Genomic DNA, 13,659 nt, shown 5'->3' with positions numbered 1-13,659 from the left:
TTATTTATCTTAGGACTTATTTTTACGTTGGATTTCACTATATTGATTGTTCTATGGTAATATGTTTACTACATGTATTTTATATCAAATATAATTTTCAATTTATAAATAACAAAAGTTATTGACTAACATAACAGTTGTGCTGTACATTTGTACAGCTAGGTACAGGTATAAACCAACTCCTACCGGGGAATGTTCAAATGGACCCTTATCAGGTTTTGATGACAACTAACCTTCAAGCCGAAACATGTCAACAACACTCTGAATATTTAGTTTACTAGAAGGAACCACCTTGTCCGACTCACCCTTTTACATATTTACTTGGATCCCTAGTGACTAATGAGGCCTCTGTATTCATGTAGATCCACGGCTGGTTCCATTGAGATCTGCACCAAATTCCATATTCTAGGATATTGTATATGTAACTCCCTGTAGTGACTGTGCCAATATTAGTTGTATCTCTGATGGACATAGTGATATGTTATCTAAGGAGTGATCAGTATATATCTGATGATTGAGAGAAGGCCGCAAAGAGAAGTCAATATAATTGTCATATTTGTGTAGAGATTTCCAAAAGAATAGTGAGGTTTATATACTGTAAGCAAAGTTATTTTGGTGTGCAGTTAAATTTCGCGGGCGATCAGAAATAACAAAAATAAATTGCCATGAAAATGCATCAAGCAAATGTAGATTTAGGTCCACTTGAGTCTAAATCACGAAACTAAATTGGCTGTGAGGCGATAACTATACATGAAAATGCTAAATTAAGTTGCTTTGGAAATTAGATGGTTTACAATAGAGGGCTTCATACAAGTTGGAAAACTTTTGCTCAATCCCATTGTGTATAAAATATTACAATAAAATATGTTGAAATCAAATGAGGTGAGTTTGTCAATAGTGCTTTACCAAGACAAAGAAATCTATTTTGGAATTGAATGAGATTGTAAATTAATTTATTGATTAAAATTACTTTATCATGACTAATCACATATCTGTCTTTTTTTTGCGTTTAACCGCTACACATGGCTAGCAAATGTTTGTGATAAATGCTGAAGTTTGTCTGAATTAAAGCAGAGTGCCTCCCATATGAAATGTCACTATCTGAGGTTTTAACAATTATGCTGTCTGAGAAGGACAAAGAAGGTTATATATAAGGGACATTGTGTGGAAGATTATATGAAGGACAGTATTGAAAGAATTACATGGAGGACAATTTGGAGAGGTTCATAAAGAAGGCAGTGTAAACAGTTTACATAGAAGGCAATGTAGAGGACATTATAGAGAGGTTTATATAGAGGACAGAATAGAGAGGATTATATAGAGGACAGAATAGAGAGGTTTATATAGAGGACAGAATAGAGAGGTTTAAATATAGATCAGTATAGAGAGGATATCTAGAGGACAATATGAAGGTTTATGTAGTGTAGAGAGGTTAAAAAAGGACAGTATAGAGAGGTTTATTGAAATGACAATTTAGAGAGGTTTATAAAGAGATCAGTATAGAAAGGTTTATATCGAGAAAAGTTTAGAGAGGTTTATGTAGAGGACAGTATAGAGAGGTTTATATAGAGGACAGTATAGAGAGGCTTAAATAGAGGACAGTATAGACAGGCTTAAGGATGTACAGAAGAATACATCCTTAAATAGAGGACAGTATAGAGAGGGTTATAAAGAGAATAGTTTAGAGAGGTTTATTTAGAGAACAATATAGAGAGGGTTATATAGAGGACAGTATAGAGAGGTTTAAATAGAGGATAGTTTAGAGATGTTATGAAGTTGACAGTATAGAGAGGTTTGTATAGGTTAAAGGACAGTATAGAGAGGTTTTTATAGAGGACAGTATAGAGATGTTTATATAGAGGACAGTATAGAGAGGTTTATGTAGAGGACAGTTTAGAGATGTTATGTAGTAGACAGTATAGAGAGGTTTTTATAGGTTAAAGGACAGTATAGAGAGGTTTATATAGAGGACAGTATAGAGATGTTTATATAGAGGACAGTTTAGAAGGGTTTATGTAGAGGACAATTTAGAGATGTTATGTAGTAGACAGTATAGAGAGGTTTGTATAGATTAAAGGACAGTATAGAGAGGTTTATATAGAGGACAATATAGAGATGTTTATATAGAGGACAATTAAGAAAGGTTTATGTAGAGGACAATTTAGAGATGTTATGTAGTAGACAGTATAGAGAGGTTTGTATAGATTAAAGGACAGTATAGAGAGGTTCATATAGAGGAGATTATAGTACAATAGAGAGGGTTGTGTAGAGGACAGTATAGAGAGGTATAAGGACAGAGGTTTATATAGAGATCAGTATAGAGAAGATTAATGTTGTGGACACTGTATAGAGAGGTTTATGTTGAGGACAGTATAGTGAGGTTAATATAGAGGACAGTATACAGAGGTTTGAATTGAGGACAGTATAGAGAGGGTTACATAGAGGACAGTTTTGATAGGTTCATTTAGAGGACTGTAAACAGAGATTTATGTATAAGACAATATAGGGAGGTTTATGTAGAAGACAGTATGGAGAGGTTTATGTTGAGGACAGTATATAGAGTTTAATATAGAGGACAGTATACAGAGGTTTATGTAGAGGACTATATGGAGAGGTTAATGTAGATGACAATCTGGAGAGGTTGATGTAGATTATGTAGATGACAATCTGGAGAGGTTGATGTAGATTATGTAGATGACAATCTGGAGAGGTTGATGTAGATTATGTAGATGACAATCTGGAGAGGTTGATGTAGAATATGTAGATGACAATCTGGAGAGGTTGATGTAGATTATGTAGATGACAATCTGGAGAGGTTGATGTAGAATATGTAGATGACAATCTGGAGAGGTTGATGTAGATTATGTAGATGACAATCTGGAGAGGTTGATGTAGAATATGTAGATGACAATCTGGAGAGGTTGATGTAGATTATGTAGATGACAATCTGGAGAGGTTGATGTAGATTATGTAGATGACAATCTGGAGAGGTTGATGTAGAATATGTAGATGACAATCTGGAGAGGTTGATGTAGAATATGTAGATGACAATCTGGAGAGGTTGATGTAGAATATGTAGATGACAATCTGGAGAGGTTGATGTAGATTATGTAGATGACAATCTGGAGAGGTTGATGTAGATTATGTAGATGACAATCTGGAGAGGTTGATGTAGATTATGTAGATGACAATCTGGAGAGGTTGATGTAGATTATGTAGATGACAATCTGGAGAGGTTGATGTAGAATATGTAGATGACAATCTGGAGAGGTTGATGTAGATTATGTAGATGACAATCTGGAGAGGTTGATGTAGAATATGTAGATGACAATCTGGAGAGGTTGATGTAGATTATGTAGATGACAATCTGGAGAGGTTGAGGTAGAATATGTAGATGACAATCTGGAGAGGTTGATGGAGATTATGTAGATGACAATCTGGAGAGGTTGATGTAGAATATGTAGATGACAATCTGGAGAGGTTGATGTAGAATATGTAGATGACAATCTGGAGAGGTTGATGTAGATTATGTAGATGACAATCTGGAGAGGTTGATGTAGAATATGTAGATGACAATCTGGAGAGGTTGATGTAGAATATGTAGATGACAATCTGGAGAGGTTGATGTAGAATATGTAGATGACAATCTGGAGAGGTTGATGTAGAATATGTAGATGACAATCTGGAGAGGTTGATGTAGAATATGTAGATGACAATCTGGAGAGGTTGATGTAGATTATGTAGATGACAATCTGGAGAGGTTGATGTAGATTATGTAGATGACAATCTGGAGAGGTTGATGTAGAATATGTAGATGACAATCTGGAGAGGTTGATGTAGATTATGTAGATGACAATCTGGAAAGGTTGATGTAGAATATGTAGATTACAATCTGGAGAGGTTGATGTAGATTATGTAGATGACAATCTGGAGAGGTTGATGTAGAATATGTAGATTACAATCTGGAGAGGTTGATGTAGAGGACAGTGTAGAGAGGTTTATTAAGAGGAATCTATAGAAAGGTTTAATATTCATATAAAGGAAAATTGATACGGATGTAGATATTCTGATGTCTGTGTCAGTATAGAGAGGTTTATACAGATTAAGTCACATTGATGTCTGTAAGTGTAGAGAGGTTTATACAAATGTAGATATGTTTTGATATCTGTCAGTGTATAAATGGTTATTCAGATGTAGATGTGTTGATGTCTGTGCCTATGTAGAGAGATTTATACAGATGTAGATATATTGATGTCTGTGTCAGTATAGAGAAGTTTATACAAATGTAGGTATATTGATGTCTGTGTCAGTATAGAGAAGTTTATATAAATGTAGGTATATGATGTCTGTGTCAGTATAGAAAAGTTTATACAAATGTAGGTATATTGATGTCTGTTTCAGTATAGAAAAGTTTATAAAAATGTAGATATATTGATGTCTGTGTCAGTATAGAGAAGTTTATACAAATGTAGGTATATTGATGTCTGTGTCAGTATAGGGAAGTTTATACAAATGTAGGTATATTGATACCTGTGCCTAAGTAGAGAGGTTTATATAGATGCAGATATGTTGATGTCTGTGTCAGTATAGAGAAGTTTATACAAATGTAGGTATATTGATGTCTGTGTCAGTATAGAGAAGTTTATACAAATGTAGGTATATTGATGTCTGTGTCAGTATAGAGAAGTTTATACAAATGAAGGTATATTGATGTCTGTGTCAGTATAGGGAAGTTTATACAAATGTAGGTATATTGATCTCTGTGTCAGTATAGAGAAGTTTATACAAATGTAGGTATATTGATATCTGTGTGTCAGTATAGAGAAGTTTATACAAATGTAGGTATATTGATGTCTGTGTCAGTATAGAGAAGTTTATACAAATGTAGGTATATTGATGTCTGTGTCAGTATAGAGAAGTTTATACAAATGTAGGTATATTGATGTCTGTGTCAGTATAGAGAAGTTTATACAAATGTAGGTATATTGATGTCTGTGTCAGTATAGAGAAGTTTATACAAATGTAGGTATATTGATGTCTGTGTCAGTATAGAGAAGTTTATACAAATGTAGGTATATTGATGTCTGTGTCAGTATAGGGAAGTTTATAGAAGTTTATACAAATGTAGGTATATTGATATCTGTGCCTAAGTAGAGAGGTTTATATAGATGCAGATATGTTGATGTCTGTGTCAGTATAGAGAAGTTTATACAAATGTAGGTATATTGATGTCTGTGTCAGTATAGAGAAGTTTATACAAATGTAGGTTTATTGATGTCTGTGTCAGTAAAGAGAGGTGAAGAAGAGTCCATCAGAACAGAGGTCCCTATAGAGTGTGCTAGGAGACTAGGCTGTAAGCTGTGTAACAAGTGGTTTGTCGGCTGTGGTGTGAGATGCCTAGCTGGCCACTGTGATCCTACAATGCATGTGTGTGTGCCTCAGCCTACACAGGCTTCATGTGGATCAATACAATGTTTTCTGTTACAACTATGCACTTAGTTTGGAGGTACACATTCATTGTAATGTATGTATGTCAGGCATGAGCAGTGTTGAATGGCTAAAGTAGCACCTATAGATACCACAGAAATCAACCCTGCTCCCACATCAGCCTCACTGGGATCTCCCAGCGGCAGGTTTTCTGAACCAGAGACAATACACACTGCTGTCATTGTATGATGGGGAGGTGACAGGTAATAGTCAGTGTGGATTGGTGGAAACATAGTGGATTACAATGTGGATTCTACTTCCTGTCCCACCTGTGTGTCCTGACTATAGTATTGGTGGATGATTTGTGGATTACCATGTGGATAGGATGTCCTTATTTACCTGTACATCCTGACTATGATAAATGTGTAATTACCTACTAAACATTTCCACATGTAATACAAACTGACAAGGCTTCCTAGGTATGTATTGTTTAACACACTAGATTCTGTAGGTACATTATTAATGTCCCTTAATAGTATCTGATTGTACTATACAACTATATGTGCATGTTCTAGAACAGATTTTCATCAACCCTCACAATTATACTAAAGAATCACCAAGATGCTATGTATCCAATCTTGTAAACCTTCAAATGAATTGAAAAATAATTGAATTATGGATGCTTTATGATTGCTTCAGATCACTGCGAGTCTATGTAGTTCTATCCTAACCATTTTTCACACCTTCAGGTTGCATTACTGCTAGTTTCATCTTGTTGTCGGCAGCTGAACATGAGAAAAATGTGATAAATAGTCCATGTTTTCTGTATTTTTTTCCCTGTACACGTTTTTCCGAGCTTGTCAGACACTTTCTCTAATTAAAACTCTAAATTTTCTCCCTGCTTTCCCTGCAGCTGATTGCTGCAATCTGTTATAGGAAACAGAGATTGAGGGGGTAATTACTGGAGATAAGGTTCCTAGCTCTCCCTTACTTGTTATTGGTATATGTATCAGGATACTTTTATAGGTTTTCTATCCTCGAGGTCATCTTGTCCTCTGGTTTCTATGTATATATATACTGAGGCAGGCTTCTGTTAACTGATGGTGTCTTAATCCATTAATTCCACACAAATTGATTATAAATCATTTGGGTTATTAAATGTCAACTGGTGCACTCTTTCAAACTGATTTATTTTAAGGCATATACTTTGGGATATGTTTACCAGGATCAAGGACTTACCCGGTACCTGTCTTTCCACTTCCTCTTCCTCTTCCCCTTCCCCCCACTTCCCCCTTTCCCTCTCCCTCCCACTTAATATAAACAGTAGCAAGCACTAAACATCACTTGCTGTCCTTCTGCAATAAGATTTACTAGGTATTTTATTAGATGGTCTGCTTTAGGATGTTTCATTCCATTGTTCTTCATATATTACAAAGGGTTATACTGCATTGTTCTATCAAATATGTTTCATTCAAGGTGTTTCCTGACATTGTTTTAGCAGAAGACCAAATGATATCGTCTGCTACAAGGCGTTTATTACATTGTTCTATATGGTGTTCCATTACATTGTTCTATATGGTGTTCCATTACATTGTTCTATATGGTGTTCCATTACATTGTTCTATATGGTGTTCCATTACTTTGTTCTATATGGTATTCCATTACATTGTTCTATATGGTGTTCCATTACATTGTTCTATATGGTGTTCCATTACATTGTTCTATATGGTGTTCCATTACATTGTTCTATATGGTGTTCCATTACATTGTTCTATATGGTGTTCCATTACATTGTTCTATATGGTGTTCCATTACATTGTTCTATATGGTGTTCCATTACATTGTTCTATATGGTGTTCCATTACATTGTTCTATATGGTGTGTTCCATTACATTGTTCTATATGGTGTTCCATTACATTGTTCTATATGGTGTTCCATTACATTGTTCTATATGGTGTTCCATTACCTTGTTTTATATGGTGTTCCATTACATTGTTCTATATGGTGTTCCATTACATTGTTCTATATGGTGTTCCATTACATTGTTCTATATGGTGTTCCATTACATTGTTCTATATGGTGTTCCATTACATTGTTCTATATGGTGTTCCATTACATTGTTCTATATGGTGTTCCATTACTTTGTTCTATATGGTATTCCATTACATTGTTCTATATGGTGTTCCATTACATTGTTCTATATGGTGTTACATTACATTGTTCTATATGGTGTTCCATTACATTGTTCTATATGGTGTTCCATTACATTGTTCTATATGGTGTTCCATTACATGTACATTGTTCTATATGGTATTCCATTACATTGTTCTATATGGTGTTCCATTACATTGTTCTATATGGTGTTCCATTACATTGTTCTATATGGTGTTCCATTACATTGTTCTATATGGTGTTCCATTACATTGTTCTATATGGTGTTCCATTACATTGTTCTATATGGTGTTCCATTACATTGTTCTATATGGTGTTCCATTACATTGTTCTATATGGTGTTCCATTACATTGTTCTATATGGTGTTCCATTACATTGTTCTATATGGTGTTCCATTACATTGTTCTATATGGTGTTCCATTACATTGTTTCTATATGGTGTTCCATTACATTGTTCTATATGGTATTCCATTACATTGTTCTATATGGTGTTCCATTACATTGTTCTATATGGTGTTCCATTACATTGTTCTATATGGTGTTCCATTACATTGTTCTATATGGTGTTCCATTACATTGTTCTATATGGTGTTCCATTACATTGTTCTATATGGTGTTCCATTACATTGTTCTATATGGTGTTCCATTACATTGTTCTTATGGTGTTCATATTACATTGTTCTATATGGTGTTACATTACATTGTTCTATATGGTGTTCCATTACATTGTTCTATATGGTGTTCCATTACATTGTTCTATATGGTGTTCCATTACATTGTTCTATATGGTGTTCCATTACATTGTTCTATATGGTGTTCCATTACATTGTTCTATATGGTGTTCCATTACATTGTTCTATATGGTGTTCCATTACATTGTTCTATATGGTGTTCCATTACATTGTTCTATATAGTGTTCCATTACATTGTTCTATATGGTGTTCCATTACATTGTTCTATATGGTGTTCCATTACATTGTTCTATATGGTGTTCCATTACATTGTTCTATATGGTGTTCCATTACATTGTTCTATATGGTGTTCCGTGACATTGTTCTATATGGTGTTCCATTACATTGTTCTATATGGTGTTCCATTACGTTTTTCTACCAGAAGGCCAAATGATATTTCCTACTACAAGGCATTTATGACTTTGTTCTGGTGTTCCATTACATTTTTCTATATGGTGTTCCATTTCTTTGGTCTACATGTATATGGTGTTCCATTACTTTGTTCTATATGGTGTTCCATTACATTGTTCCACCACAAGAGAATTGATTACTCTTCTCTAATAAAGCTTCATTACATTGTTCTTGTACACAAAGCTTCATTACATTGTTCTTGTACACAAAGTTTTATTACATTGTTCTACAACAAGAAATTTTATTACATTGTTATGTTGTAAGGTATTTCATGGACTTGTCATTGCATTAGTCTACTACATGGTGTTTAATTTAAAGTATTTCACGACACTTTGTTTTAAAGTGTGTGAAAATGTTCCATACATTGCATTGTTCAATATTTTTTTCCAATGTATCAAATTGATTTCAAGGTGTTCTGCTACATAGTGTTTCTCTGTATAAATGATTGGACAGACTGTGTCCTTGACTAGTATTGACTTATTGATAAAAGATTTGGATCCAGAATGAGTTGGTGAAGCTAATATTAAATCTATCGGTGTTAAATTTGTCATGCAATGAGCACAGATTTTCTACTGTAAGCTAAAGCAATAAGATGTTACATTATTAAGCTAATTTAGAAATAATAAAATTTGAAGAAAACTTTTGGCATGCCTTTAGAAATGATCAATTGTATTTTGTATATATCATATGTGGACCAATTCAGTTTTCAATGCTGATTATTGTGGCCGTGAGACCTTGATTTGCCTGTATAGAACTCTGACTCTACATTTGATTATGTATAATGAAGTGTCTAGACTTGTCTTATTCTCCTCCTGTATAAATGAATGGACCTGACCTAATCTGTCAAAACAGACAAATCCTGTGTCAATCCTACGTAATCCCTTATAAAAGACAATTTCAGTCAAACCCGGTATTGGAGAAATCAAGGATTTCTGTCCGGGCATTGATAAAGTGAGAGGATGTGTGTTATTTAAAGTGAACACAGCTGGGATTGTTTTATTATGATAAGGGGCCTTTATACACACGTGAACTGTAAAATTGGATTACAATAAACAATGAATAGCAGGAATGATCAGTGATATTTATAGATCTTAGTAATGTTAGGACACAGAATGATCAGTGATATTTATAGATCATAGTAATGTTAGGACACAGGAATGATCAGTGATATTCATAGATCTTAGTAATGTTAGGACACAGGAATGTCCAGTTTTATTTATAGATCTTAGTAATGTTAGGACACAGGAAATATCAGTGATATTTATAGATCATAGTAATGTTAGAACACAGGAATGATCAGTGATATTCATAGATCTTAGTAATGTTAGGACACAGGAATGATCAGTGTTATTTATAGATCATAGTTATGTTAGGACACAGGAATGATCAGTGATATTATGTTAGGACACAGGAATGATCAATGATATTTATAGATCATAGTTATGTTAGGACACAGGAATGATCAATGATATTTATAGATCATAGTTATGTTAGGACACAGGAATGATCAATGATATTTATAGATCATAGTTATGTTAGGACACAGGAATGATCAGTGATATTTATAGATCATAGTTATGTTAGGACACAGGAATGATCAGTGATATTTATAGATCATAGTTATGTTAGGACACAGGAATGATCAATGATATTTATAGATCATAGTTATGTTAGGACACAGGAATGATCAATGATATTTATAGATCATAGTTATGTTAGGACACAGGAATGATCAATGATATTTATAGATCATAGTTATGTTAGGACACAGGAATGATCAGTGATATTATGTTAGGACACAGGAATGATCAGTGATATTTATAGATCATAGTTATGTTAGGACAAAGGAATGATCAGTGATATTCATAGATCATAGTTATGTTAGGACACAGAATGATCAGTTATATTTATAGATCATAGTTATGTTAGGACACAGGAATGATCAGTGATATTCATAGATCTTAGTAATGTTAGGACACAGGAATGATCAGTGATATTATGTTAGGACACAGGAATGATCAGTGATATTATGTTAGGACACAGGAATGATCAGTGATATTATGTTAGGACACAGGAATGATCAGTGATATTATGTTAGGACACAGGAATGATCAGTGATATTCATAGATCATAGTTATGTTAGGACACAGGAATGATCAGTGATATTCATAGATCTTAGTAATGTTAGGACACAGGAATGATCAGTGATATTTATAGATCATAGTTATGTTAGGGCACAGGAATGATCAGTGATATTATGTTAGGACACAGGAAATATCAGTGATAGTATGTTAGGACACAGGAATGATCAGTGTTATTTATAGATCATAGTTATGTTAGGACACAGGAATGATCAGTGTTATTTATAGATCATAGTTATAAACAAAACAACACCATCCTGAAGTATTCGTCAGCAGCTAAAGACATTCGAAATCTGGACGCACGGTAGAATATACACACAATCACGACTGTGACTGTTCCGTCACGACTTCTGGTTGGGTCCCAGTATAGATCATATAATCTGAAATATTATTATGAAAATGATAACGGTTGTTTCATGTTCCTTATAAAGCATGGATGTTAAGTTCTTGTTTCATGTCAATTCTCACAGAATTTCTACGCTCATTATTGTTCCGTATAGACTGTGAGACAGTACTGTCTTGTCCCAGCTGATGGACACCATACCAATCAATGGTCATGGACTACCTCAGTCTGTTGATTAATATTTAGTAGATATAGGGTCGTTAGAGTACAGATTTGTGCATACATTGTATAATGAATCATCAGGTGCTCAACCTGCAGAGGGAGTACTGATAATGACCTCTGACCTTTACATCATGTACTAGAAATAAATACATACATACATGTACACATTTTTGATGTATAATGTAAACAAACATATAAAATCTGACCATATAAAATCACAATACCGTATTTGGCCCAATAAGTGACCAGGGTGTTTAAAATATTGAAAAAAAAAATGAAAATGTGCTTAATAAGACAAAATTTTTGCAAAGCAAAGGGCAAACCTATACAGTTTTGATAGTTTTAGTCTTTATTTATGCCTGGGCAATTGTAGTTAAGACCTTAGATATATTGTTGTATGATGTATACTGTTAATTATCTAGTTATATTTTTGTATGCTGTATACATTTTCCTATCAATGTGTCCATTATGGCTATTTCTGGGTCAGTTTGACATTTGACAGCTTGAAGTTGGCAACCTGATTAAAGTCTGAATAGTCTCTACATATGTTTTATACTTATTACATTAGAACGTCTGTATAAGGTCTATAATTATAAAATCTGTTTGCCATTTGTTTTATCGAATTAGCAGGTAAGGCAGTGTCGGAAGGGAAAAGTAACCCATTATGTGTGTTCTATTAATCTGAAATCATTACACGAAGGCCAAAGCTGTTAGAATGACCTGGACAACGAGCAGCATGGCTGATCAATAACATTGTAGATTTCGGTATACCTTTGTGTTATGCAGGGAAACAAAACAACTTTGTATAGCCATTCTGAATGTCAACAGGTACAGTAAAAAGTCAATTTTCCTGCCATCAATATTCATGCTCTGTTGTCTGCTAGCCTTGTTGGTTCCATGTTTCTTAGTTACAGTGGGGATCAATAATAACCAGATTTCGTACTTCACATTAAAAGCTAGGACAGTCTTGTTCATTTACCGATTTCCTGAAGTCTTACAGCGAGCCATTGTCTGGTAACACATTATTCATTGATTATTTAATTACATAATTATGGTATTTAACACACTAATGACATGCTTTCAAATCACACAACAAAATGTTAATATGACTAAAATTAGTTTCCTGCAAGCACAAACTTTAACAAAATTACATTTGATGGAATAATCAATCTTAAAAATTAGGTGGTCTTGGACAATAGAAAGTTTATCTGTCAAATACGTGGCCTTGGTCAATAAATTGATTGCTTGTCAAACAGATGTGTATGCAATGGTAAAAAAAAAGCTTATCTTGCAGGTAATGGAAGTGTTTTTGTCTACCAAAAAGATGAGCTTAATCAATTAAAAGTTTGTCTCTAAATAGATGAATCAAATCAATGAAAGGTTTTCTTTTAAATGATGAAAAAGATACTGCCAATGAGATTTGTTTGGATTAAACTTAATGGCACACAAATAAGACATCCTTCAGTTTGTATATATAAAAGTCAGAACTGATATCAGTGTATCAGTTTCCTGTCTGAGACACACAAGCTACTGTAATTGTAATTCCAGGTGAACAATTTGTAGACAGTGCATAAAGATTGGTGATATTGGGTATTTTATAAATACCTCTATGTATAGTATAGCCGCAGCTCACATGTGGAGGAACCATCAGACAGACGAGGAGATGTTGTGATTGCCTTCAGACTTAACACTACAAGTCGGTATTGTTTGACAGCCTACTTAATACTTGGCACATTTTCTACCATTATGTTGATGTATTGCTGCCATTAACTGGTTCCTGCAAAATTTCATGCTTTAATGAAGAAATCAGGGATGTTATAGCATGTGTTCTCATCACCATTACATCTAAAGCTGTACCTCGAGTAAAAAAATGATCTGTGTACATAGTACACCAGTATTTGTGTTCAAACAATGCTGCATTCACAATAACGTATACTTTCAGTGGAAGGGCACATTATGTATCTTTAGAGAAATATTATTGTTCTTTAGCAGGGATCACTATCTTTCTTCATAAAGGTTTTTATTTGCGTTAAAAGTATATTTGTTACTGAATGTCATATTTTGGTCAAAGGTTCACAAGGATCAAGTTGCAGACCTTGTTCTAAATGTAGGTCACTGTGACTTGCATTTTTTATTGACCTTCATAAAAAATAATTCTCTGCTATATACCTCTACGTTACTGCCAATGTGGGACTATAATTTGTTGTTAT

General features: G+C 33.9%; 1 protein-coding gene across 4 annotated transcripts in view; it reads left to right on the top strand.

Annotated features, from left to right (window-relative positions):
- Window positions 1-13,659, top strand: part of LOC138328709 (cytochrome b5 reductase 4-like) — a 45,683-nt gene that overhangs the window by 4,062 nt on the left and 27,962 nt on the right. Inside the window, exon 1 of one of the 4 annotated variants that reach the window (XM_069275491.1) lies at window positions 5,382-5,906. The exons of 2 other annotated variants lie outside the window; for them this stretch is intronic. The gene's annotated coding sequence lies outside the window, so the exon portion shown is untranslated. Of the gene's footprint in view, window positions 1-5,381; window positions 5,907-13,659 lie in introns of those variants that run through there. One more of the 4 variants, XM_069275495.1, reaches the window with a different exon arrangement.

Source organism: Argopecten irradians, chromosome 1, assembly GCF_041381155.1.
Source record: "Argopecten irradians isolate NY chromosome 1, Ai_NY, whole genome shotgun sequence".
NCBI lineage: Eukaryota > Metazoa > Mollusca > Bivalvia > Pectinida > Pectinidae > Argopecten > Argopecten irradians.
The sequence above is the reverse complement of the archived record's forward strand: the minus strand, read 5'-3'. Positions and strand labels throughout refer to the sequence as shown.